Genomic DNA, 26,455 nt, shown 5'->3' with positions numbered 1-26,455 from the left:
TATGTACCCAAAAGAAGTGGCCTTCAATCTAAGCACCCAGCGTGGCACACTGCCGAGCTGAGACGGTTAAAAGCGACTAAAAGAGCCGCTCTGAAGAAGTACTCCAAGTTTGGGGGCTACGTGCTGCGACAACACTACGTTCATGTTAATCAAGTCTATAAAAAGACATCGAAGCGTTGCCATGCCGATTACTTGCGAAACGTGCAACGTAAGTTGAAGTCCGAACCTAAAACATTCTGGAAGCATGTAAACGAGCAAAGAAAGGAATCCGGGTTGCCTTCAACGATGAGCTATGGAGGACGTATGAGCTCTAGTTTACAGGAGATCTGCCAACTATTCTCTGAAAAGTTCGCGAGTGTTTTCTCCAACGAGAAGCTGACACCGACCCAGGTTTCACGCGCGGCTCTCAATATACCTCAATCATACCAGTCTTTGAACTCTATCAATATCGACAATAATATGGTACAACTGGCGGTTGGGAAAATGAAGGCTTCAACCTCGGCAGGCCCAGATGGTATACCAACTATTATTCTAAAAAAATGCTCTGCCGGTCTAATTGAACCTCTTTGTCATCTGTTTCAATTGTCGCTAACAACCGGAGTATTTCCCGAACTCTGGAAATCCTCCTTCATGTTTCCAGTTCACAAAAAAGGTGATAAAAAGGTAGTTGACAACTACCGTGGTATTACAACGCTAAGCGCAGTTCCTAAGCTGTTTGAAATGGCTGTGTTGGAACCCATCTCCAGCCACTGCAAACAGTATATCTCCGAGACTCAGCATGGATTTATGCCGAAACGTTCAACATCTACGAATCTTCTGTCGTTCACAACATATGTTACAGATGCTATGTCGGACGGCCTTCAAACTGACGTTATCTACACGGACCTTTCAGCTGCTTTTGACAAGTTAAATCACGCTATTGCAGTGGCAAAATTGGATAGACTCGGCTTTGGTACTAATATTCTCCGTTGGATGCAATCGTATCTCAGTGATCGTCGTCTAGCAGTCAAGATAGGTGATTGTGTATCCGAAGAGTTCTGTGCTTCATCTGGTATTCCGCAAGGCAGCCATCTCGGTCCATTGATTTTTCTTCTGTATTTCAACGACGTTAACTTTTGTTTAGAAGGACCACGGTTGTCTTTCGCCGACGACCTCAAGTTATACCATAGAATCCGGAATACTGATGATGCAGCTTTCCTTCAACGCCAACTGGAAACCTTTGCGGAATGGTGCGAGATCAACCGAATGACCCTAAACCCCAAGAAATGTACGGTCATTACGTTCTCGAGGAAAAAACGCCAATTCGATTCGATTACTGTCTAGCTGAATCCACAATTGACAGAGCGAATTGCGTCAAAGATCTCGGAGTTTTTCTCGATGAACAACTGACGTTTAAACAGCATATCAGCTATATTGTCGCAAAGGCATCACGCTGTTTGGGGTTCATAATGCGAATATCTAAGCACTTTTCAGATATTTACTGCTTGAAATCTCTCTACTGCTCACTCGTTCGATCAACTCTGGAATATTGTTCAGTTGTGTGGAACCCTCATTATCTCAACGGTGTCCATCGAATTGAGGCAGTACAGCGCAGATTTGTTCGGTTTGCCCTTCGTCGATTGCCTTGGCGCAACCCTCACCAGCTGCCAAGTTATGAAAGCCGGGGTTTGCTTATTGGACTCGATACATTGCAAGTGCGACGGGATCTATTCCGTGCTATGACGATTTCGGATATTTTGCAAGATCGAATTGACTGCCCCGAGCTTCTCAGTGCGATGAACATGAACGTTCGCCCTCGCGCCCTTCGCAATAATTTATTCCTCCGATTACCTCTTCGCCGGACTAACTATGGAGTGAACGGTGCCATCATTGGTTTGCAGCGGACCTTCAACAGAGTTTCATCCGAGTTCGATCTTCACATTCCACGTAGCAGATTACAATTTGACTTTTTAAATAGATTAAGAAATTATCATTAGGACCACACTGTGTCTGTTGATATTAATTAATTATAAATAAATAAATTTCTTCCACAACTGCTGCGTGAACAGCTGTGTTTTTTGCCAAACCGAGAGTCGGTTTTCTGGTATCGCTTCAAGATCGGGTTCTGGAATTGCTGTCAGAGGTCGCTGTACCAGGAAATGTCCCGGTGTTAGCGCTTCGTAGTCGTCTGGGTCGTTACTAACTGGGGTGAGCGGTCGTGAGTTCAAAATCGCCTCGATCTGAACCAAAACCGTTTGCATTTCGTCATACACTAGAGTGTGTAAGCCGATCGTACGTTTGAAGAGCGTCTTGAAGGATTTCACCACCGACTCCCACAGCCCGCCGAAGTTTGGTGAATGTGCTGGAATAAACCGGAACTCTATTTTGTCGTCTGCTGCCTCCTTTGTGACAGTGTTCTGGAACTGTTGGTATGAAACAGCCGGCGAAGTTCATCCAGCTCCCGTTTTGCACCGACGAAATTCTTGGCATTGTCACACGTAATCAAATCGAGTCTACCACGTCGAGATGTAAATCACTTCAACGATGCTAGGAACGCTTGTGTGGTGAGGTCTGCGACTAACTCCAAGTGTACTGCCTTGGTGACTAGGCAAACGTAAACTGCGACAAAACATTTTACAGGCAGGCAACGTCGATGCGGATAAACCAAAGAAAATGGTCCGCAGTAATCGACTCCGACTCTACGAAACGGTGAACAGGGAGTTACTCTCTCGTGTGGAAGATCTGCCATGATCTGATCCTGTGCCTTGGGCCTTACTCGAAAGCAAGCGACTCGTGGATTACTTGCCGTACCAGGTTTCTGGTGTACACTGGCCAGAATTGCTCTCGCATAGCCGAAATCAACAGCTGCTGTCCCGCATGGAATAGCTTTCGATGGTAGTGAACAACTACGATTTTTGTCAGCGGGTGATGAGGGTCAAGAATATACGGATGCTTGCGATTCGCTGACACAGCTGCATGCCGTAACCGGCCGCCGACGCACAGTATGCCTTCCTTGAGAATCGGCTTTAGTGAAATAATGCGCGACGAATCTCGCACGTGGAGTTGCTTGGACAAATCGGCAAGCTCCTGCGGAAAGCTTTCTTGTTGAGCTAGCCGGACTAGCATTTGTAATGCCTCATCGAGTTCTGATGCCGTGATAGGACTGTGCTTTCTGCAGTTGCGGTTGACTACTTGAGCGTTGAACCGAAAACGGCGAATGTAAGCCGTAACACGAACTAGCTCCGACAGTGACGTAGTTTGAAAATCTCACTGGGAGTGGTTGTCTGGAGTACCAACGTTGTGAACTTTTCCTCCAAATCTGCTGACTCGATGTTTTCCTCCCATATCTCCTTGACCTCAGGTCGCTACGCTTCTTCCAATAACAGCCAGTGCGGTCCGTCAAACCAAGCATGTTGGTACTGAAACTGGATTTTCTACACCTGCGACGTGATTCCAGGTGCCGTCCTTCGTGATGTGCTGGATCTCAGAAACTCGATTTGCGACGAACTGCTTCCATCTTGACGGTGACGATGATAACCAGCACTTAACGATCATCGAGTCCGTCCAAAAGAACGATTTTGCCGAAATGCGGAGACTCTGTACGACCCTTTCGTACAAATGAGCAAGCAAAAACGCTGACGATAATTCCAAGCGGGGTATAGACTGCCTTTTCTTCTTCTTTTTTAGGTTTTCAAGCGGAGCAACCCGCGACTTGGACGTCAAAAGCCGCACAGCTACGGACCCAGCCTCTGTAACTGTTCTAATGTACACGCAGGCTCCGTACGCTAACTCGGATGCGTCACAGAATCCGTGAATTTCCACAGCTGCACTGCTGCTAATATTTCCAACCCACCGGGGGCCCGAGAGGCTATCCAAACCGGCTAGGTTTCTCCGATATTCGTGCCAATACTCTTGTAACTCTGCAGTCAGCGGTTCATCCCAAGAACACTCCTGCTTCTACAATTCTTGGATGAAGATTTTCGCTTGGATGATGACTGGCCCCACGAGCCCTAGGGGGTCAAACAATCGCGATACGTCTGATAGCACTGTACGCTTGGTGATCACAACAGCAGAGTTCCAGACCGGGGTGGTGAATCGAAAGCGATCGGTACTGGGTTCCCAGACAAGCCCTAGCGTCTTGATAGTTGAGCTAGATGAGTCTAACTCCAGAATCGAACGGTCGTCTCTTCAGTGTTCAGGAACATTTAGTAGCAGCTCTCTGTTGTTAGAATTCCACTTACGTAGTGAAAACCTAGCTGACTCCAGAAGCTCGACCAGCTGCTGTATCAGCTTCTTTCCATCCTCTACGTCGTCTACACCTGAGAGCATATCATCCACGTAGAAATCTTGCTTCAGCACCTTAGTAGCTTCTGGGTGCGTTTCTTCTCCTTCTTCTGCCAAACTTCGCAGACATTTCGTGGCCAGATACGGTGGAGACGCGGTTCCGTACGTGACTGTGGTTAGCTCGAACGTACGGATTGGCTCTTCTATGGAATCTCTCCATAAGATTCGCTGTAGGGATTGATCCGCTACCTGTACTCGAACCATTCGATACATCTTGGCGATGTCGGCAACAATTGCAAATCGGTGCGTATGAAAACGTTGCGTGATGCTGAGGAGATCTTCCTGAACAACGGGACCGACCATCAAGCCGTCGTTCAATGAAATTCCTGTTGATGTACGCAGGAAGCGTCGAAAACTACTCGGAGTTTCGTGGTGGTGCTGTCCGGCTTCAGAACAGCATGATGCGGTAAATAATACTTCTTCCCTCCATCGGTATCCTCGATAACCTCCTTCATATGCCCGAGAGATAGATATTCGTGGATGAATTCAGAATATACCGTCTTCAGGTCTGGATTAGCTGCGAATCGCCGTTCGAGTCCCATGAACCGCTTAAGTGCTGTTGCCTTTGAATCTCCCAGTTTACTGACGACATGTTCCTTTTTTGGTAGTGTTTCAACAAATCTACCACTCTCGCCTCTCTCTGTGGTCTGCTCGAAAAAGTGTTCGCAGGATGATTCTTCTACAGAATTAATGCTGGTGGTACGACAAGTCTCCAGATCCCAAAATTTAGTAAGCTGCTCTTCGACCTCCGCTGTCGAGCATACGTGAACCAGTGAGCATGGTTCGCCGCTTGAACTGTTAGGAATGCGTCCCGAAATATCCACCCAAACACCGTATTCTGCAGAGTCGGTCCAGATGGTGTTAGTCTCTGTCGCTCATTCTTCAGCAAGTCCATGTAATACTCCTCCCCTATGATCAAATCAACTGGGCCAGGCTCGTGGAAACCGGGGTCGGCTATCAGACTAGAATCTGGAAGATCCCACTCGGCAGGATTGCAACTCGTCGTCGGCAAAAGAACAGTCAATTTCGGTAGTACATGGAACTGCATTTCTGCGGTAAAGGATGATATAATCCTGGATCTGGGACTGATCTCTGCACTGATCAATTTGGTGGAAACTGATCGAGATGAACCGATTCCTTGAACTGACAAATACGTAGGGGATTCATGAAACTGCAGCTTATTCGCAAAACTTGCTGTCATTAGACAGTGCTGAGAACACGAATCTAGCAGGGCTCGTGCGAGCGTTGTTCTGCCAAAACGGTCCTTGATTGTCACGAGAGCGGTTGACAGGAGTATGTTGTGTGTTGGTGTGATGGGGAGTGCAACATAATTTTGACTTGTGGTGGGTGTGTCTGTGGTTGGCTATGTGTTGTTTGTGCGCTGCGAGTTGGCAGTATTAGTGTGTGTGTGTGTGTGTGTGTTGGTTCGGATTGTGTTGCTTAGTCTGTGACTGTCTCGGTTGCGCGTCTTGAGACGGAGGTTTCGGCTGCGAGTGTGGAACGGAGGATTTGGGCGCTCCATGTAGCATGGAGTGGTGCTTCTGTTGGCAATGACGACAGATTCCTCTCTCGCAGGAACTTTAATAGTGTCCAGGACGCAGACAGTTACGACACAACCTGTGCTTAGCAACAGCTTCGATGCGCTCCGAAATCTTCATCCGTTGAAACAAAGCACACTGAGAAGGATGATGCCACGATTCACTGCATAATGTGCATCTGTTTGACGTCTTCACAGCAGTGTGACAGACGGTTGACTTAGAAGAACGATGATCGATGGTCTGGGATTTTGCACGAGCGACTGATTGGAGAACATCACAGTGGTTGCGGAGAAAACTGAGAAGGGCTGCATACGTGGGAACTTCCTTCGAGTTGTGGTGAGTTTCCCACTGGCGTAGCGTAGCGGAATCGAGCTTGGAACACACCATATAAGCGAGAATGGTGGTCCACTCCGAAGTGTTCTGACCGATCTTGTCCAACATTCGGAGATTTTTCTCAAAGTCGCTAATGAGTTGATTGAGTTTGTCGTAGCTCTCCCTTTTGAGACCTTCAATGGCAAAAAGTGCATCCAGGTGAGCCTCCACGATTAGTTTTTTGTTCTCATATCGGTTCTCCAATATTTCCCACGCAACAATATAATTGGCGGCAGACAATCCTACGGAACTGATTTCTTGCAGTGCATCACCAGACAACGACGACCTCAGATATGTAAACTTATCCATATCAGTCAGCTGAGGATTGCTGTGAATCAGACTTTTAAAGGAATCGCGGAAGGTTACCCACTCAAAAATTTTGCCACTGAATGACGGCAGATGGATTTCAGGCAGCTTTGCTTTCGAAAATGTCGCTACTTGGTGCGTACCAGAAGCATCATCTCCAGCAATCGATTACTGGTGTCCCCCTAACTGTAATGGCGGTAAGAAATTCGGCAACAAGGTCAGCATGGATGCTTTAAGCGCATAGAAATGATCTTCAAATTCCTGCAATAGTCGATCGTTCTCATTGTCCAAATGTTCCAATGCCTCTTGTTTCACGTCTGGATCCGAATCGGCGTGTTTCTTCAATTCAGCGCCTTCAACCAACAACTCAAGCTTACTACGAACTGCGAAATATTCCTTGTGAACCTCCTCCAGTCCTTGTATTCGCAGGCTGACTTGTCCGCCATCTCTGGCCTCTTCATAATGCTGGACAAAATGACGCACAGCATCTAAGGATTTTAAAAGCTGATGTTCCCGTTTCCGCAGAGATCGTAACTCGGTTGCCATTCTGACTCACTGCACTACACTATACTATCAAATCACGGATATTTCACAGCACTCTCCACTTTCACCAAGTAAATTGACCGATCGACTTGACGTTCCACACTGTTACTACGCGAACCGAAATTGACAGTTACAGCAGGGAAAAACAAGGTGGAAAGCAACCAGCAAAGAAAATCCGGCGAAAATTCCGAGACCAACTAAAATCAGGGACACACGTGCCAAGAAAAATACTCGCATAAACGCTTGAATAATTTATTAATCTAGCCAACCAACATGAACCAGACACCACATGCAAGTACGCCACCACAATCATGCACTCTACTCCCTGTATTTTCCGTTGGCTGTCTCCGTCCGATGATCTGCTGCGGCCGATCCAATTCTGCGATGTCGTCCAAAGTACCAGAACCGCACACTTCGCGATGGCGCCACAGCGTCTCTACGATGGCGTTGACCGGCGTCGAAAATGGCGATGCTATTTTTCCCGCACTGTTTCAATCCGCTTTCAATACACTTTGGCGGTCTTGCATTGGGGTCACTGCCCTCGTTATGAGTTCACTGGCCGCTTTTTTTAATCCAAACTGTTCACCACGTTTTCTATTTCGCAAAGTGTCCGAAATCCACTGCACTGATTCACTATCCGGTTCGACGGACCAATGTTCGCGCACGCGTAATACCGGGTTCTTCGGGCACTTTGAAACAGTAACTTTTCACTACTGAAAACACTAATTTTATTGCGCGAACGAAAAACTAATTTTATTTTCACGGTGCGAAAGGTAGACGATCTTATCGTCACGGTGATTTATTTGATCTGATCTGATAGTACATAGATCGGCTGGCCGGCTGCCGGGTCAAGCACAATAGCAGAAGGCCTATTCGCACTCGACCATTTACTACCTGCACTCGTGGAGTGAAACAGGCCAAAGGATCCTATGGGAGAAAGCGAGAACGATCTGATCGCAACGTATGGATCACATTGGGGATGATCAAGTTTCCCTGACTGAACATTTAGTCTCTCGCTCGAACAGTGTGCATGTATAGTAGAACAAGATCTCTGACCTAAAGTCTATTAAGACGTCAGATTGTGATAAGTTTTGAAGTGCAATACCAATTTCACCATTGATTCTTCCTATAATTTGGTGGTGATTACCTAGTATACTGGTAAGAATATGTGAGTAGATAATGAATCCGAAAATAATTATTTTTAATTTTCATATTAGGCAAATAAGGGCGATTAAATGGTGCGTTCCGTGGGCGATTTGGGGGCGATTTAAGGGCGGGTTGGGCGGCAAAAAAAATGACGGCGGCAAATCGCCCAAATGTTGCATTTGAAATAGCCCCCTAATTGCCAGCAATTTGCTGGCAAATTGAAGGGTAATAAGCGCACTCGAGTTGGCAAATAGCCCACCGTTAGTCAGCAACTTGCCCTTTTTGACTGGGATAGAATAGAAAAATATAACATATATTAAGGCGTTTTTCGTTTGGAAGCAAAAAGCTTTATGTAGCAAAAGCTTTCTATAGTTTTGTCAAATGATTGCATACATGCTGGCTGATTGTTATTATTTGAACTTGGGTATTCTGAGTTTTGTGGGGGTGTTTCCTGCATGGACCAACGACGTTGCTTTCGACCGATGTTTAATGTTAGCATAATATTCTACGCATTCGTCAAGGGCAAAACGATTATAGATGCAGAAGATGTTTCCAAAACGCAAACTTTGAACTTTGCCAAAGCCAAAGAACTGTTTGTTTTTCTTGTACAATACGCTTTGTTTTCATATAGTATTGCTCACTACTACAGCTGCCTATATTACGATAGACTAAATAGCTTTATAATATCTTTTCACATTAGGAAAGTGCGGCTATTTTTAGATTCTGAATAGTGCGCTTCGGTGCTTCGCTTGTACGTTAACATGATTTACTCGATTTTAAGAAATAATGTCGATGCGATATGGTAACATTTAGCGGATAATTTACCTACATTATTTTACGAAGAATACGACAAATGTTACTTATGATTCCGCATAGATTCAATGAAACAAATACCAAAGTTTTGAGGTTTGAATTTTGATATTTCCAGTAAAGTCGCTTTCGGGGTTTTGTTATTGGTATTTTAAATATGGGGAAGATTAAGCAAACCAGTACCATGGTGTTCCTAAAACCGTTATTAACAAAAAAAATTACCATAAATTTGTCATACGGCATTCGAAAGATACAGTATCCAAGCATCTTCTCAGTGAATTTCAAAATGATCCATCGAGGGATTCGAGAGAAATTGCGATTTGAAGTTTTATGACACGTTTCATAAGGCTACCAGCAAACACCCACGGGTTTGGTCCTATCTCTATAAACAAAAAATATTTGTCTATTTATTTAGTATATGGATTTTGTTGGCTATTTTGTGTTATCAACATGATGATGAGTTATGTTCTACCATAGACCATGCGGTAGACTTGGGTGAAACGCCCAACTCCTACTCTGCAGAAGGCAAAAAAATTCTGCACATTTCCTTTCGATCATGCCCATATGAGCCTGCCTAGTTCTAGTTTTCCGTTCTAAGTTTATAACTGATTCGCTCTAGAATACCTATCCGTCTTTCATTTTCATTGCTTTCGTTTCTCTTAGTCTCAAATTTGCCGAAAATAGCCAACAAAATCGATACAGTAGAACCTTGCGGCAATTAAAACGTAGTAACTTATTTAGTATATGGCATTCGAAAGATATAGTAATCAAGTATATCCCCTGCAAGTTTGAAAATATTTCATTGACGGACTCGAAATTTATAACGGTTTGGATGTGGTATGCGGTCATAGATGGGTTTTCTACCGGACTTCAAGCGTGAATCCATGTTTGTTAATTGACTATTTAGATCGTTTGTATGTGTCGCGGTTTTTAAAGGAAAACCTTACCATTTAATTACATAAATATAATGTACAAAAGATGTTATTTATATGGTGCACTGAAAAAATATGAAAATAGGGTTGTCTACCAAACGTTAAATATAATGTGTAAATTAAAAAAACAGATAAAAGTTGGAATGTTTACTTCAAAAAGGCATATCTCAATGGTTTGTTGACCGATTCTAATTATTTTTAGACAATATAATTATTATCGAACAGGTGTCTACCCGTTTCATAGTTAATTTTCATTAAAAAGAATAAAAAATAGAGTCATCTACATCAATAAATAGACAATATAATTGATCTCAACTATATGTATTATCATTATTTAGTGAATATTTTTGAATAGCGGCCTATCCATTTTTATATACTAGTTGATTGCAATTGCCGTATAAACATCTGAATGTCTAATTCTCATGATAAGTTCAATTCAACAGTAAAACTGACAATAGTTAGAAATATGAGCAGATGAACTTGTACTAATAACATCCCCTTTGACCAGTTTCAACATCTGTCAACCCAACCAGCGATTGTACAAAATTTCCAACAAAAACCGTACCATAACATAAATTTATCTGAATAATATTTTTTAAATTTATGGTTTTATTTTTCCATGATTTGTAGTTTGGGTTCGTTGCATTTAACTAATGTATAGAAACTGATAGGTCATCGTTTTGAATATAAAGATATTGACTAAATAGTGATAATACATATAGTTGAGGATAATTATGTTGTCTATTGTTTGAAGTAGGCTATTTTATTTTATATTCTTCTTAATGAAAATTAACGATGAAACGTCTACTCGTTCAACAATGAAAAAATAATTAGAATCGGTCAACAAACCATTGAGATATGGCCTTGTGAAGCAAACATTCCGACTTTTATCCATTTTTTTAATTTACACATTATATTTAACGTTTGGTAGACAACCTTATTTTCATATTTTTTCAGTGCACCATATAAATAACACCTTTTGCACATTATATTTATGTAATTAAATGGTAAGGTTTTTCTTTAAAAACCGCGACACATATAAACGATCTAAATAGTCAATGAACAAACATGGATTCACGCTTGAAGTCCGGTAGAAAACCCATCTATGACCGCATACCACATCCAAACCGTTATAAATTTCGATTCCGTCAATGAAATATTTTCAAACTTGCAGGGGATATACTTGATTACTATATCTTTCGAATGCCATATACTAAATAAGTAGACAAATATTTTTTGTTTATAGAGATAGGACCAAACCCGTGGGTGTTTGCTGGTAGCCTTATGAAACGCAATTTCTCTCGAATCTCTCGATGGATCATTTTGAAATGCACTGAGAAGATGCTTGGATACTGTATCTTTCGAATGCCGTATGACAAATTTGTGGTCATTTTTTTGTTAATAACGGTTTTAGGAACACCGTGGTACAATTATCTCACATCTACTAAATTCGCAGAAATACAATTTTTTACAATAGTTCAGTCTATCAACTGCGAATATTATAACAGATAATCATAAAATTCGAGAAATTGTTGAGGATTCTTCGGTGTAACGAATTTTAAAATATTTCATGTTTTCATCAGATCAATTTTTTATCGGTTTAGTAGTCAAAAATATTCGACACGTATTTTTTTATTTCAACATAGTAGGCGAGACTTTCGAGATTTTTTGTGTTGAATTTCACCATTTGAAAAAACCTACTTTTTTCAATTGCTCGTACTGTTAAAAAGTGCCCAAGACATGAAATGTGCGCCCTTTTCACAGCTTTCGGATGAAGTATATTAATACATACTCCAACGTATTGGTTTCATGGAAAATATTGAAAAGTTTAAAACAAATCGATTTTTTTCAAACTTGGACATGATTTTTTTCCTTTTTTTTTATTGTATAAAATAGGAAAATCATTTTTCTTGATGCCATAAAAATTTGGGAGTGGGCAATTAAATACTTACGGAGATATGAATTTTTCAATAGCGCCTTGCGTGCGAAAAACGTACCGCCACGCGCTTCGCTCGTACTGAGACTTGGGTGTATGAAGTTTTACACACCAGCGCGTTGTGTAAAACACACTTAACTTTACTATTTATTGCATTTAGATGTATGTTTAATTTTAGATTTATATTGTCTTAATCATTCAAAAGTGTCGCCGGAAGAAAAGATCTTCAGTTTTAATTTGAAGTCCACGTTCATCTCAACATAATGAAATGATTGTGGTCCAGGTATAGTTTGGCATTTTTCGAAACAATTCTGTGGATTTTTCTCTGCTCTTGTAGAATAAATTGGTTCGATTGGCACGTTTCCTATGTTATTCTGATATTTGAATTTGAAACATTTCGTGACAAAGAAGCGTTCTTTGCCACATTGTACGACTCAGTTGCGGTCGACATTTGATCATCATTGATCATTTATAAACTGGCTCGACAAATAATGGCTTCGTCGCAAGCACCTTTTCCATGGGCTGTTGTGCGAAAATGTCACTGTGTGGGGTGAATGCAGTCAGATTTGTGGTGAAAAAAAAATTAGTACAACGTTTCACATTTTTAAAGTGTTGACGAACACCATCAGAAAAATAAATGCAAACATTCAAGGTTTTCTAAAAGAATGGAATTAAGAGTACGACGTAGAAACGATAGGTAACTAAACTGAAAACAAGATTTAAAAAGCGCCAGAAACTTAAAAAAAAATCGTTCAGCATTTTTGCAGAACTGCAAGACTCTTCAGCAATCATTTATTGCCAGAATACAAATATCATATTTTAATCATTTTAAAAATTATCTCATGCAACGATATTCCTAATCGTTTTATATTATAAAATCAACTACAAAATTGAGTATAAAACAATAATAATCTAAAACAAACATAACGCATTAGCTGTGTATGTTTTCCTTTGGGGGGGGGGGGGGGGGGGGCGTCGGATGTAAAGTGCTTAAACCGAAAGTGATTTTGGTTTACGATTTTGAAGGTAAGGCAACAATGGACCTCTTTTGTAATGTTAAGGTTTATTTATACATTCATTGTGTACGAGAAAAAATTGCAGTCACACAGAACCACACAAGCGTTCCATGAGTAGACGTCCAAACATTTCCACGTCGATGGGCGCCACGGCGAATATGATAACTCTTGATAAAATTGACTGAAACAGGAAATTCAAAGAGATTTTTAAAATTTGGACTATTATTTATATATGAACAAAAAGAAATTTAAAATGATTTGAATTTTGGAATATGGAATAGCCTTAAAAAATCCGAAAAATCTGATATTTTTATGTAAAATTCAGTCACTTTTCTTAAAAATAATGAGAGAATTTTTTTATTCAGTTTTCCGTGGTTCATCGACTGGCTACACATATTATGCATTCTCATAAAAAAATCAAGTCAATCCGTAGAATATTTATTATTGTTTCTTTTTATTTATTTCTAATAAATACTGAAGTTAATTGAAAGTGTGTTTTACACAACGCATTAGTGTGTAAAATCTCATACAGTCAAACCTGAGTACGAGCGAGGCACGTGGCGGTACGTTTTTCGCGCGCAAGGTGCAATTGAAAACTTCATATCTCCGTAAGTATTTAATTGCGCACTCCCAAATTTTTATGGCAACAAGAAAAATGATTTTTCTATTTCATACAATAAAAAAAAGAAAAAAAATCATGTCCAAGTTTGAAAAAAATCGATATGTTTTAAACTTTTCAATATTTTCCATCAAACCAATACGTTGAGTAAGTATTAATATACTTCCTCCGAAAGCTAGGCGTACATTGACAGTACGAGCGATTGAAAAAATAGATTTTGTTCAAATGGTGAAATTCAACACAAAAAATCTCGAAAGTCTCGTTGAAATAAAAAAATACGTGTGAATATTTTTGACTACTAAACCGATAAAAAATTGATGTGGGCAAAAAAAATTGTGGCAAATTTTGCGTGGAATGCCCCGTATATATTCAGAGATTTGTGGGCCATTTTGAAATATTGATAGCTTTATGCAGCATACTCACAGATATTAATGTTTCAACAATTTGAACAGGTCGCATTATTCGTTTTTTTTACTTTCTACAAAATGAATCAAGTGTCTTGATTAAATTTGTTAGTTCGATGTTTTTTTTAGCGAACGAAGCACCATCGAATACAACGGAATTAGTACATATGCGCATTCAAAGTAATTGTCAGTTTATTGTATATGTCAAACTGTCTTAGGTGGAATGAAAAGACACAACAATCTCAAACTTAAACATTTTTATGCGGGGGCTTAAAGAAAAAAAATATTACGATGCATTGCAATGCTTTGGTAATTCGGAGCACGCACAAAATCAGATACCCACAAACTGGACAAGTTGCGGTTGTTTGTGAAAAAACCCGCATAAATTGGAGAAATCGGACTGAAGATCCCCGAAGATCCTCAAAATTCATAAAGGTATTGCGGAAATCAGTACATATCAAATAGTTTTTTAAGTTCTGAAAATTCGTTTTCGCAATATGCACAATTAATTAAAAGAAAATTATTTATATAATCATTTGACTAAACCATAACAAATAGTTTAAAAATGCTTTTTTATTTGTATCCGCGCTTCTTTATTTCATCCGGAGTGCTTGATACTTTCTGCATCTTCTTTAAAAAAGTTTTATATGAAAGTTATATAATTTAAAATAGCTTGTTCATAACTTTGCGATTCCAAAACTTTAATGGCTTCAATATTGAAATCATAAGCCACATATTCGAAATAGCGTGTCAGACGAATGTCTCAGAAAATAAGTAATCTCTTAATCAAAATGCAACCAAGTAAGTTAAACACCTTATTTTCATGTTTTCCGACCACTTGCATCTAAAACTTATCTATTCCCAAAATCGTGGAACTTTGAATATCCATGTGGAAAACGCAAATATAAGGAAATCAATAAAAACTTCAAAAATTTGCTTTAAAAGTTGAATAATTACGCATAAAAAGAGGCTTCAGCGTATTAGCAAATAGACGGTCATTTGTGTAATATAACAATCATTCACAGTTGATTGATTGATTTGTTTATTGGGGCTTTAACCAACTGGCCATTTGACCGCTTTATAGTTTACAGTTAGCGTTCAAAGATAATTGTGAAAGAATATGTAATATATTATAACATCATCGTTAAATGCGTACATTAAAATCATATTAGCAGTTCAATGATATCACCAGAAGATATAATCTTGATATAAGTTTGCTTGCCTTGCTTATTGGGATATCACAAAAATAATACAGTGAGTAATAAATATCAACATGAGATATAAATTTGATAGCTTTCTGTTATGTCGTTCTGATCGGGTTTCCTCCGGTGGACTTACGAGCGGTCTGTTTGGTACGGGCCATGTAGCGAAAAAAGCTGATCTGCTACTTCTCTGATGCTGGTAGTAGGACGACGGTCAAACGCTCGTTTTCGTGCCTTCATTTATAAAAGTTCAACAATATTTTCAAAGAATGTTGCAAATAGACGACTTGATAATTCCAAAAATACTCCAAATAAACTATGTATGTGTAAAAGACGACAAAATCTCAAAGAAATTGCTGTTCCGGCACAGAATTTCCTGTCGGGAAATGGTTTTTTAGAGGATAAATTTGCTCGATAGAAATGCAGTTCGTCGATTGGCCCATTCAGATTCAGAGCCGGCGGAAAGCGTGGGTAGTATGGGTAGTACTACCCACTCGAAATTATCCGTGTGGGTAATTACCCACACGAAAATTTGGAATATTAAATTTTAAATCAGCCACATAATGTGGGCGTCTGAGATCCTTGATAGACTACGAATTCATTTGGACAAACCTACCGCGAATTATTTTTACCTTCCGGAATTCGCGCTAGTGCTCTGAGTGCACGCTGCTCTGAAAATCTAGCGAAATCGTCTTAGCGCATCAGCGGCTGCTCGTTCAGTGGGCTATTTGCGCGACTTCCGGAGGGTTAAGTGAATCCAATGCAAGCGAAAAGATGCAGGAAGGGAAATTTTGACATCTATACTATGCTCTATGCGAGGATCCAGTCTATATACATACAGAGCATGTTTGCTTTGTAATATTTCAATATCGTATTATAAGTTCTAGAAGGAACGGATTTTTTTGTATACATATAATAAAAGTAGTCTTATACATACACACTACTGACGTCGAAACTTACGCTCACCAGGTACGGTTACGGTTTCGTGCTCAAAATAAAAACCAAACCCAAAACACAACCGAATTCGCAGCTACATACGGTGTTCCTGTTTGCGGTGGAGAAGCACACAGGTTAATTGAGATGCATCGTTGGAATTAAGCAAGAGAGAAGAGAGACTAAAGAACTTCACAATCTATACGCACACATTTGCACGAGTTCGAGCTCGGGTTTTATAATAATGTTACGACGATTTCGGTTTGGCTGTAGAAAGTAATAAAGAGAAAAAACAAAATGATTGTGTTGCCAGATAGTCAAGTAAAATGTTTCGTTGTTCGGAGTCAATAGCGCAACATAGATATTTCATTGATATGGGGTTGTAGGAATTTTTGAATCCAATACGACGATTTCAGCTTCAATGTTTATTGGTATTAATATGCAAAATGCATATATTATCATAATGGCCATTTTTCATCACCAAAAATATATATTTCATCATAAATTGTTCTAATAATTTTAATTCTTCTAATAATAATTATTAAATGGATCCGAGAACATAATCTAATTTCGGTTAGCAAGCAAGTTAGCAGAAGTTGAGCAAAGCGAAATTGACGCTGGCAGTTTCTGCCAGCATTTTGCGCGATTTGTGCAAGAATTTTGGCAAAGAATTTGCTTAGTTGCAACAACCGTTTCTGCTGCTCGCTTTTAGCCAGAATTTAGCCAGGATTGTACGTCCAGGATTTCTGTACGCTTCCTGCCACAACTTTGTCAGATGTTGTACTCGATTCGTGCTAAAAGTCTACCAGGTAGGAACCCCTTAGAAAATTTGACAGTTCATAAATTTCCCAGTCGACGGACGAGATCGGGTGCTTCGAGGTCGACAGATTAACTAACCGACTAAGTAGGGTTTGGTCGGTGAACAATTTTCTTCACCATATTACTCGCCAGACATTTAATCTGTGTGAATCTGGTTGCAGTTTTAAACTACCAACTAGTCGATCGATTTAATTGGATGAAATAGACCGATTTCAACAGATTTCGTATGTCATATTTAATCGGTTGTCGCGTCGGCGGACGTCTATGTTGAACCCCCATAAGAGTCGGTACGACAATCGACCGATTAATTGGTGGCATAGTCGGCCGATTGTGCCGACGCAAGCCGATTTAGTCGGTGGGAAAATCGGAAGGATTTTCTATGGGGAATTGTCAGGATCTTTGCACGGTTTATTTCCGGGTTGTGCCAGGGTTGTGCTTGTTTCCTGTTAGAGTTTGCCAGAATACGCGAGCGAAACCGAGTTCGGCCTAGTTCACCCAACCCGACAGAATGCGCGCAGAAATCTGACAGGGCTGCTAAACCAATACTGACAGAAATTTAGCAGAATGGTCTCTGCCAGAAAATTTGGTGACTGGGGCTCTGCATCTGTATCATGAACGAAACACTGATTGAGAATAGGTTCACGTGCCGATTGAAACACAATCTTCGCTTAAGCGAGCGGGTCGCGCAGCGGTGTTTTTTGTATCTTAGTATTAGAAAGTACAAAATGGATCGGTTTGTGATTAGGCATAAAAGGCCTAACAATAATAACGGAGCTTGTGATCAGAAACCGGAAGAGTGTCCAGGTGAATTGAATGAAGAAAACTCTCGCATAACTTTGGCCATTGATGATAGTTCAAGTGTCAAAAAGCAGAAGATAGATGATAATGAACAAAAAACATTAGCTAACACCGGTGCTCGTAAGTAAAACAACTGTATATTCAATAAAATTTTCGATTGAACCTCCAAAATGTTTTCATTATCCAACAATATAATTAAAACGAAAGCGTGAATAGTAGAGTGGCTCGAATATGACATTTTTCAGCACAGCACTTTTTGAGTTCCTTTTGTGGTCCCAAATGCCTGTGCAAAATTTGGGAGCGGTCGGTTGCTTCCCGGGTTTGCGCATTGCGACCAAAGTTTGTATGGGATTTTATATGGGGAAATCAATTATTTTGCAAATACGTTAATAAAGTTCGCTATTTCATTCAATATGAAAAACCAGCTTTATAAAACTATAGTTCAAACCTTGGTTAACAACTTTGTCGAAGACGGTAACTAGCTACGAGTTTTCAAAAAAATAGTTATAACGATTTTAAAACTTATGTTTCAATCCAAATGCAGAAATTCATTATTTCTTCCAACACTGTCAGTACACCACGACACCGATACTTTAAACTTAAATTTTGCTTGTGGCACAAAAAACTGGATTCTAACCGCACTGCGCACTTACTCTTCTTCCATTAAATTCTCCTCATAGACTAGTTAGTTGGACTGGTCTGTCTATGAAAATACCATCTCTATCACTTGAAATACACGTGTTTTGACAGCTCGCAGTTTTCAGTAGCAGTTTGATCACTCGCACTTCGAAAGTGCGGAGTCCAGGTTGGTGGAAAGTGCGCAATAAATGAGAATTTAGTCATCACAGACACTTGGAGCCTTTGAATGGAATGTTCAGAATGAATTGCTGAATAACGTAGACGTAGTCAGGAAATAAAAATAAGCGTGTGCGGGGGGGGCGTGTTGGCTATTTCCCAGATCACTTTTTAGATAGTTTAGTATAACATAAGGAGCACACCTTCAACGCAGGTTTATATCGCCGAATTAAAAATTAATCTCGCGTGTTTGAGTGCTACTCTTTAAGAGCTCTACTGTTACCTCATTTAAAATGGTACAACGGTTTATAAGTTTTACATATTTTAAAACCCTATTTCTTAGCCGTTCAGAGCCAAAATTAAGTCTCGGAATTGTTTCTATTGACGTTTTCGTTTGAGAATCTAGGAACGAAACCAAGATAGTTACTTCAAACAAGCGTTTTTTGATAAAATTGAGTTAGGTTCACGCAGGTGGTGATGTTGGCGAACCAGAAATATACTTCAGGTTAGAACCTAACGCGACTTCCAGACCTGAGTTAGTTTTTGCATCAAGCAAAAACAAAACATAAATTTGCAGGTGTAAATCCTAAATATTGTAAATGTTATTTCCCACAACAAAGGTTGTAGTATGATTCATATTTGGGTCTCAAAATATTGAGAAAGTTCAGTCGTTAACATTTACAAGGACGTAATGATTCTTTGTCTTATACAAAACAACCTAAAAAAGGGACTGGGGAGTCCCCCCTATTCTTTTCAATTTCTGACTACGTCTATGATATTCAGCATTTCATTCTGAACATTTCATTCAAAGGTTCCAAGTCTCTGTGGTGAATATATTCTCATTTATTTAAGTTTTTAATGTCGATATCGGTGGTGCACCGGCAGTGTTGGAAAAAGTAATCAATTTCTGCATTTGGATTTTACTATAAGTTTTAAACGGTTATAACTATTATAAATTGTTATAACTATTTTTTGAAAACTCGTAGATTGTTACGGTCTTCGTCAAAGTTGTTAACCAAGGTTTGAACTATAGTTATATTTAGCTGGTTTTTCATATTGAGTAAAACAGCGATCCTAATTAACGTGCCTGCTAGTTTAAATCATTTTGAAGTTTTCCCATACAACCACGAGCCACTCTAGTGAATAGTCGTCACTTGTATTCTTTGTTTCCAATCAAATCGTAACACAAATATTCCTGGAGAATGTGGAATGTGAAATTTTGAAAGTTGCGTAACACATTTTTTATACAACAATATTGAGAAATCCAAAAACAAATTATTCCGTGGCGTGCTACGAAAGAGGAAAGAAAAACTTTGTGACATGGGGAGAGTGAACAGCTAATATTTGCGTGTTGTAATTTATGAATGATTCCTTATTGCAATGTGTATATTAGACCGGCAACAATCTTGACTTTTTTTGAACACTTTTTAATCAAACGATAATTGGCTTCACATACCAAATGTCAAATGAGCTTTTTCCGAAAACTCTAGTTCACTCACAAGAGTTTTCAAGTTTGTATGTGAAAATATATGAAAAATAGGCAATAGTGTTCGAAACTCAGCCAAATCATTTCTTCCGGTACCACTGTATTTTCTATATTTATATTTCGATTATTTCAGTAGATACAATATGTACTTCATACAATGCACTTCTCGAGTCCATAAATCCATAAATCTCGACTTGAAGAATACCATATATAAACAAACCTAACATTAGACGTAATTCTATTCAGATGACGATTCTTCAGTGACACGAATACCAGAGTCTTTTAAACGTTGGAAAGACAAAATCCATGGCTTGGATTAAACGAATGGAATAAAGCAATTTGTATCATTTGCACTGAAGGATTCAATAAGAATTTGATCCAACGACTTCATACGAATGGTTTGAAATCGAAGGAAACGTGGGTAGAAAATGGGTTCTGCAATTGAAAACATGCTGCGGATAGACTGAAAACGCATTCCAGAAGTGCTTCACATCTAAAGTACGCTGAAGCTCTAAAAGATCGTAATTCCGTTAACATTGTGCAGCGCATGTCAGCTGCCGAAGAAAAACAAATGACGGATAATCGTAAGGCCTTAAAAAAAATATTTAGCACGCTGAGAATTCTGGGAAGACAGTGCCTGGCGATCCGAGGAGCTGACAATGACGAAAATTCAAATTTCATGACGATTTTGAGGGCGCGAGCTGAAGATGTTTCTGAACTTGAAGCATGGTTAAATAGAACCGGCCATACATGGTTACATCATGATGTTCAAAATGAAATTTTGGAATTAATGGCCAACAAGATTGTGTCTGCGAATCTGGAGGAAATACAAAAGGCAGAATTTTACTCGATCTTAATAGACAAAACATCGGACGCAGCTAGAAAAGAACAAGTTTCCATTTACATCAGAGTTGTACCTTCAAACCTTCTATCTACCGAATATTTTATGGGATTTTATACAACGGCAAGTACCAAAACCGAAACATTATTTAGAATTGTTAAGGATGTCCTGATTCGTTTCCAATTACCATTCGAGAAACTTAGAGGTCAGTGCTACGATGGAGCATCGAATGTTTCAGGTAGAATTTCGGGCTTACATCAACGAATACAAGAAGTAGAACCTCGGGCACTTTATGTGCACTGCAATGCCCATAACCTGAATATTGCAGTACAAGATGGAACCGAAGATGTGTTAGAAGCGAAAACTTTTATCGGGGTGGTAAAGGAACTAATAAATTTTGTAAGGGATTCACCAAAACGCTTAGCGAAGTTCCAGGAACTTCAAGCCGACACAGAAGATGCAAAAGATACTCCTGCTCTTGCAGCGTACTGCCCAACAAGGTAAAACTTTCAACTGTATACTATTGTTTTCTAGACTCTCGTTGATATATGGTACTTTTTGCAGATGGGTTATACGCATAAAATCCCTAAAAACGGTGATTGCAAATTACGAAACGCTGCAGATTTTTTTTCAAAGCATTGTTGAGGATAAAGAAGTTTTTAAAGAAGTAGATAGCGCCGTTCTTGCTAAAGCAATGGGATTTCTTCGAAGTATGGAGTCATTTAAGTTTTTATTTTTATTAAGCACCATGATCGAAATTTTCGATCGGATCGAGATCCTTAATAAGGATTTACAAAAGTCGGATCTTTGTGTTGTAGAGTCATATCGAAAAGTGGAAATTGTGTCGGTCGTATTGAACGACTCTCGAGATTCAAAATACGAATCGATTTGGAAGAACAGTTGTGTATTGGCTAGAAAATTTGAAATCGAAGACCCAAAATTATCAAGAAAACGCAAAATTCCAAAGCGGCTCGAATATAGTTCTACGGAAAACCATGTTTTTGAATCTCCCAAACCAAAATCTTAAACTACAGATTTTTGGAGCAGGGTAAACAGATATACGAATAACAAAGCCCACCAGAGCAATATTAACCTCTGGCGCCAAAGGACAATGTAGTATACAAATCTCCAATATAGGATACACGGAAGGTATTGGAAATGGTAACTTAAATGGGTATGGTAGTATAACAGTTCAATTATAATGGTGAAATATATCAGTAGTATTCCCAATATGGTGAGCATTACATATACATCGTTAGCTGTACCGATATCCATGCTTTTCAATCGCTCTCTCGGTGAAAGTATTTTTCCCGCCAAGTGGAAGGAGGCTTTAATAACACCAATTCATAAAGCCGGTAACGTCCATAACGTCATAAATTACAGGGGAATTTCAATCCTGAGCTGCCTCCCAAAAGTTTTCGAAAGTAAGCTGTTAGATATTCTCTACCCTGCAGTAAAACACATCATCACTAGAGATCAGCATGGGTTTGTTAGAAAGCGCTCAACAACGACGAACTTAATGAGCTATGTGTCAACGCTGATTGATAAATTAAAGAAACGACAACAAATTGATGCAGTGTATGTAGATTTCTCCAAAGCCTTCGAACGCCTTCCTCATCAGCTAGCTGTTGAACTACGACTGGCTGACCAATTGGATCTTCTCATACCTTACAAACCGCAGTGCATCTGTGCAACTCGGAACTGTACTTTCAGACCCATTCGACATTACATCGGGTGTACCTCAAGGGAGTCACCTTGGACCTCTTCTCTTCGTGCTCTTTGTGAATGACATTTGCAGCGAATTGACATCGTGTAAGGTGATGTACGCAGATGATCTGAAAATTTATCGCATCATTACAACTCTGGTAGATTGTTGTGCACTTCAGATGGACATAGATAGTATCATGAGTTGGTGTGATAGAAACGGAATGACTATAAACATTCAGAAATGCAACATAATCACATTCACACGAATACTCTCGCCAATTACGTTTGAGTAAGCAGTGAGCGCTGCCCCAGTAAAACGAGTTTCATGAATCAAGGAACTTGGTGTTATACTTGACCGTAAGCTACATTTCATCGAACACTTAAATGCAGTAACTGCTAAAGCCTATGCAGTACTGCATTTAAGCGACCCATAACCTGAATATTGCAGTACAAGATGGAATCGAAGATGTGTTAGAAGCGAAAACTTTTATGGGGGTGGTAAAGGAACTAATAAATTTTGTAAGGGATTCACCAAAACGCTTAGCGAAGTTCCAGGAACTTCAAGCCGAGATGCAAAAGATACTCCTGCTCTTGCAGCGTACTGCCCAACAAGGTAAAACTTTCAACTGTATACTATTGTTTTCTAGACTCTCGTTGATATATGGTACTTTTTGCAGATGGGTTATACGCATAAAATCCCTAAAAACGGTGATTGCAAATTACGAAACGCTGCAGATTTTTTTTTCAAAGCATTGTTGAGGATAAAGAAGTTTTTAAAGAAGTAGATAGCGCCGTTCTTGCTAAAGCAATGGGATTTCTTCGAAGTATGGAGTCATTTAAGTTTTTATTTTTATTAAGCACCATGATCGAAATTTTCGATTGGATCGAGATCCTTAATAAGGATTTACAAAAGTCGGATCTTTGTGTTGTAGAGTCATATCGAAAAGTGGAAATTGTGTCGGTCGTATTGAACGACTCTCGAGATTCAAAATACGAATCGATTTGGAAGAACAGTTGTGTATTGGCTAGAAAATTTGAAATCGAAGACCCAAAATTATCAAGAAAACGCAAAATTCCAAAGCGGCTCGAATATAGTTCTACGGAAAACCATGTTTTTGAATCTCCCAAACATTATTACAAAAAAATATTTTGCGAGATTTTTGATCAAGTAAATTTTTCATTAAAAGAGCGGTTTGATACTGACAATGCTAAATTTTTTAAACAACTAGAAAATTTTGCAATTGGTAAATCACAAGATGCTGAAGAAATTGTGACATACTACAGAGGAGATTTTGAGAAATCGCGCCTAACAAACGATAGGGATTTTTTCTAGGGATCCTGAAGCGTGGAGAGAAAGAAGCAACAGATTTGCACGCTGTAGTTAAGTTTCTTACAGAAAATGAGCATTACATGAAAATTCTTCCCGAATTCGTACGATTTTTGAGATTAATTATAACGGTACCCGGATCTTCTTGTTCTAATGAACGGAGTTTCTCAGTTTTGCGACGAATCAAAAATTATTTAAGGTCAACTATGACACAAAATCGACTCAACCATGTTGCTATATTGCATTCGTATCAAGATTCAACTGATGCACTTGATATAGAACATTTGATGGACGAATTTATTGTTCGCACTAGAAAACGTACTTCTTGTTTTGCTCTACGGAAATAATAAGTGTTTATCCATAATCTAAGGTCAATAAATTGAACTTTTTGAAATATGAAAGTAGTTGTATCAGTTGTTAATTGTTATTCTGTATCCTTCATCCTTTTATGAGTGTTTCGAGCAAATGCCTAGTAATAGACCTCTCACCGTATACTTATCATACTACCCACACGGGCTAAAAGTGTAACGCCGGGCCTGTTCAGATTCGCAATTTCAATTTTGTTCATAATCAAAAATGTGTGATTGTCCTGAAAAGGACAGTTTTTACAGCAATGTGCATTTCATTTGCGAGTTTCAGCGTTCGATTTATGCTTTCTTTTCGGTCTTCTTGGGCAGCACTCCTGATTGGATGTTTTGTTTTTGAGCAATAGTCACTTGTTTGTTCAACTTTTCGATGTTACGAATCGCCAGCTGCTGAAGACGTGGGATAATTCGTCTTTTTGTTGTCACGGGCAGTATTTCCTTCCAATTTCAACACTTTAACAGCAAGGTATACCATTACAGCTACTAAGTAAACGGCACTCCGACGCGTTCAACACAATTTGCTTGTGTATCGACCAACGAAGGGGAGGAGCTACGAAGAACACATATTGAGGACAACACAAAAAAGGATGAGCTTACATTGTGCTGTAGTCAGATATAAAAACTTAGCATGCTGCTGCTCAATATCAGTTTGTTTGTATCGTCGTACCATATACGCCGATCTAAATGTTTCCGAACATTGTTAAAGGACACAAGAAGAAGCGGCCGTCTCGCATAAATCTGTACCATACGCCAACCATTGCAATAAACGTCTCAAAACCGTTTTCAATATGGTTCGTTCAACAATAGATTAACCATTGCCTGGTATAATATCGAACATAACCAGTGTCGTTTTTCCATACTCGACCATACAAACAACGGGTTGTTAAGAACAGTCACCATACCAAAATATGCTTTTTTCCATATACATTTTGACAACATACCATTCAAGAACCATACAGATTATGGTGGCATTAATATTTTAGGTCTAGCGATGTATAAAATGTTAGCTGGAGAAAAAAATCTCTTCCCATTCACATTCCAATTCTATCGATTGATGAAATATTATTTTGCTCTCGCCATATTCTGAAGAATGCTTCGTTGACACTAAGTGGACTGACACTTTATCCAATTGAGCTATCTCCGTAATATTGTTAGACGAGGATTTTTGACAATCTTAAACTACAGATTTTTGGAGCAGGGTAAACAGATATACGAATAACAAAGCCCACCAGAGCAATATTAACCTCTGGCGCCAAAGGACAATGTAGTATACAAATCTCCAATATAGGATACACGGAAGGTATTGGAAATGGTAACTTAAATGGGTATGGTAGTATAACAGTTCAATTATAATGGTGAAATATATCAGTAGTATTCCCAATATGGTGAGCATTACATATACATCGTTAGCTGTACCGATATCCATGCTTTTCAATCGCTCTCTCGGTGAAAGTATTTTTCCCGCCAAGTGGAAGGAGGCTTTAATAACACCAATTCATAAAGCCGGTAACGTCCATAACGTCATAAATTACAGGGGAATTTCAATCCTGAGCTGCCTCCCAAAAGTTTTCGAAAGTAAGCTGTTAGATATTCTCTACCCTGCAGTAAAACACATCATCACTAGAGATCAGCATGGGTTTGTTAGAAAGCGCTCAACAACGACGAACTTAATGAGCTATGTGTCAACGCTGATTGATAAATTAGAGAAACAACAACAAATTGATGCAGTGTATGTAGATTTCTCCAAAGCCTTCGAACGCCTTCCTCATCAGCTAGCTGTTGAACTACGACTGGCTGACCAATTGGATCTTCTCATACCTTACAAACCGCAGTGCATCTGTGCAACTCGGAACTGTACTTTCAGACCCATTCGACATTACATCGGGTGTACCTCAAGGGAGTCACCTTGGACCTCTTCTCTTCGTGCTCTTTGTGAATGACATTTGCAGCGAATTGACATCGTGTAAGGTGATGTACGCAGATGATCTGAAAATTTATCGCATCATTACAACTCTGGTAGATTGTTGTGCACTTCAGATGGACATAGATAGTATCATGAGTTGGTGTGATAGAAACGGAATGACTATAAACATTCAGAAATGCAACATAATCACATTCACACGAATACTCTCGCCAATTACGTTTGAGTAAGCAGTGAGCGCTGCCCCAGTAAAACGAGTTTCATGAATCAAGGAACTTGGTGTTATACTTGACCGTAAGCTACATTTCATCGAACA

The 26,455-nt window shown here is 39.4% G+C and overlaps 1 protein-coding gene across 4 annotated transcripts in view; it reads right to left on the bottom strand.

Moving 5' to 3' along the window:
- The window catches only part of LOC131682906 (uncharacterized), an 834,740-nt gene that overhangs the window by 622,967 nt on the left and 185,318 nt on the right, over positions 1-26,455 (bottom strand). The window contains exon 5 of one of the 4 annotated variants that reach the window (XR_009304249.1): positions 22,487-26,204. The exons of the other annotated variants lie outside the window; for them this stretch is intronic. The gene's annotated coding sequence lies outside the window, so the exon portion shown is untranslated. The remainder of the gene's footprint in view (positions 1-22,486; positions 26,205-26,455) is intronic. 4 annotated transcript variants of the gene reach the window in all.

This window comes from Topomyia yanbarensis, chromosome 2, assembly GCF_030247195.1.
Source record: "Topomyia yanbarensis strain Yona2022 chromosome 2, ASM3024719v1, whole genome shotgun sequence".
NCBI classification, from domain to species: Eukaryota; Metazoa; Arthropoda; class Insecta; order Diptera; family Culicidae; genus Topomyia; species Topomyia yanbarensis.
This window is presented reverse-complemented; position numbering and strand designations above follow the sequence as displayed.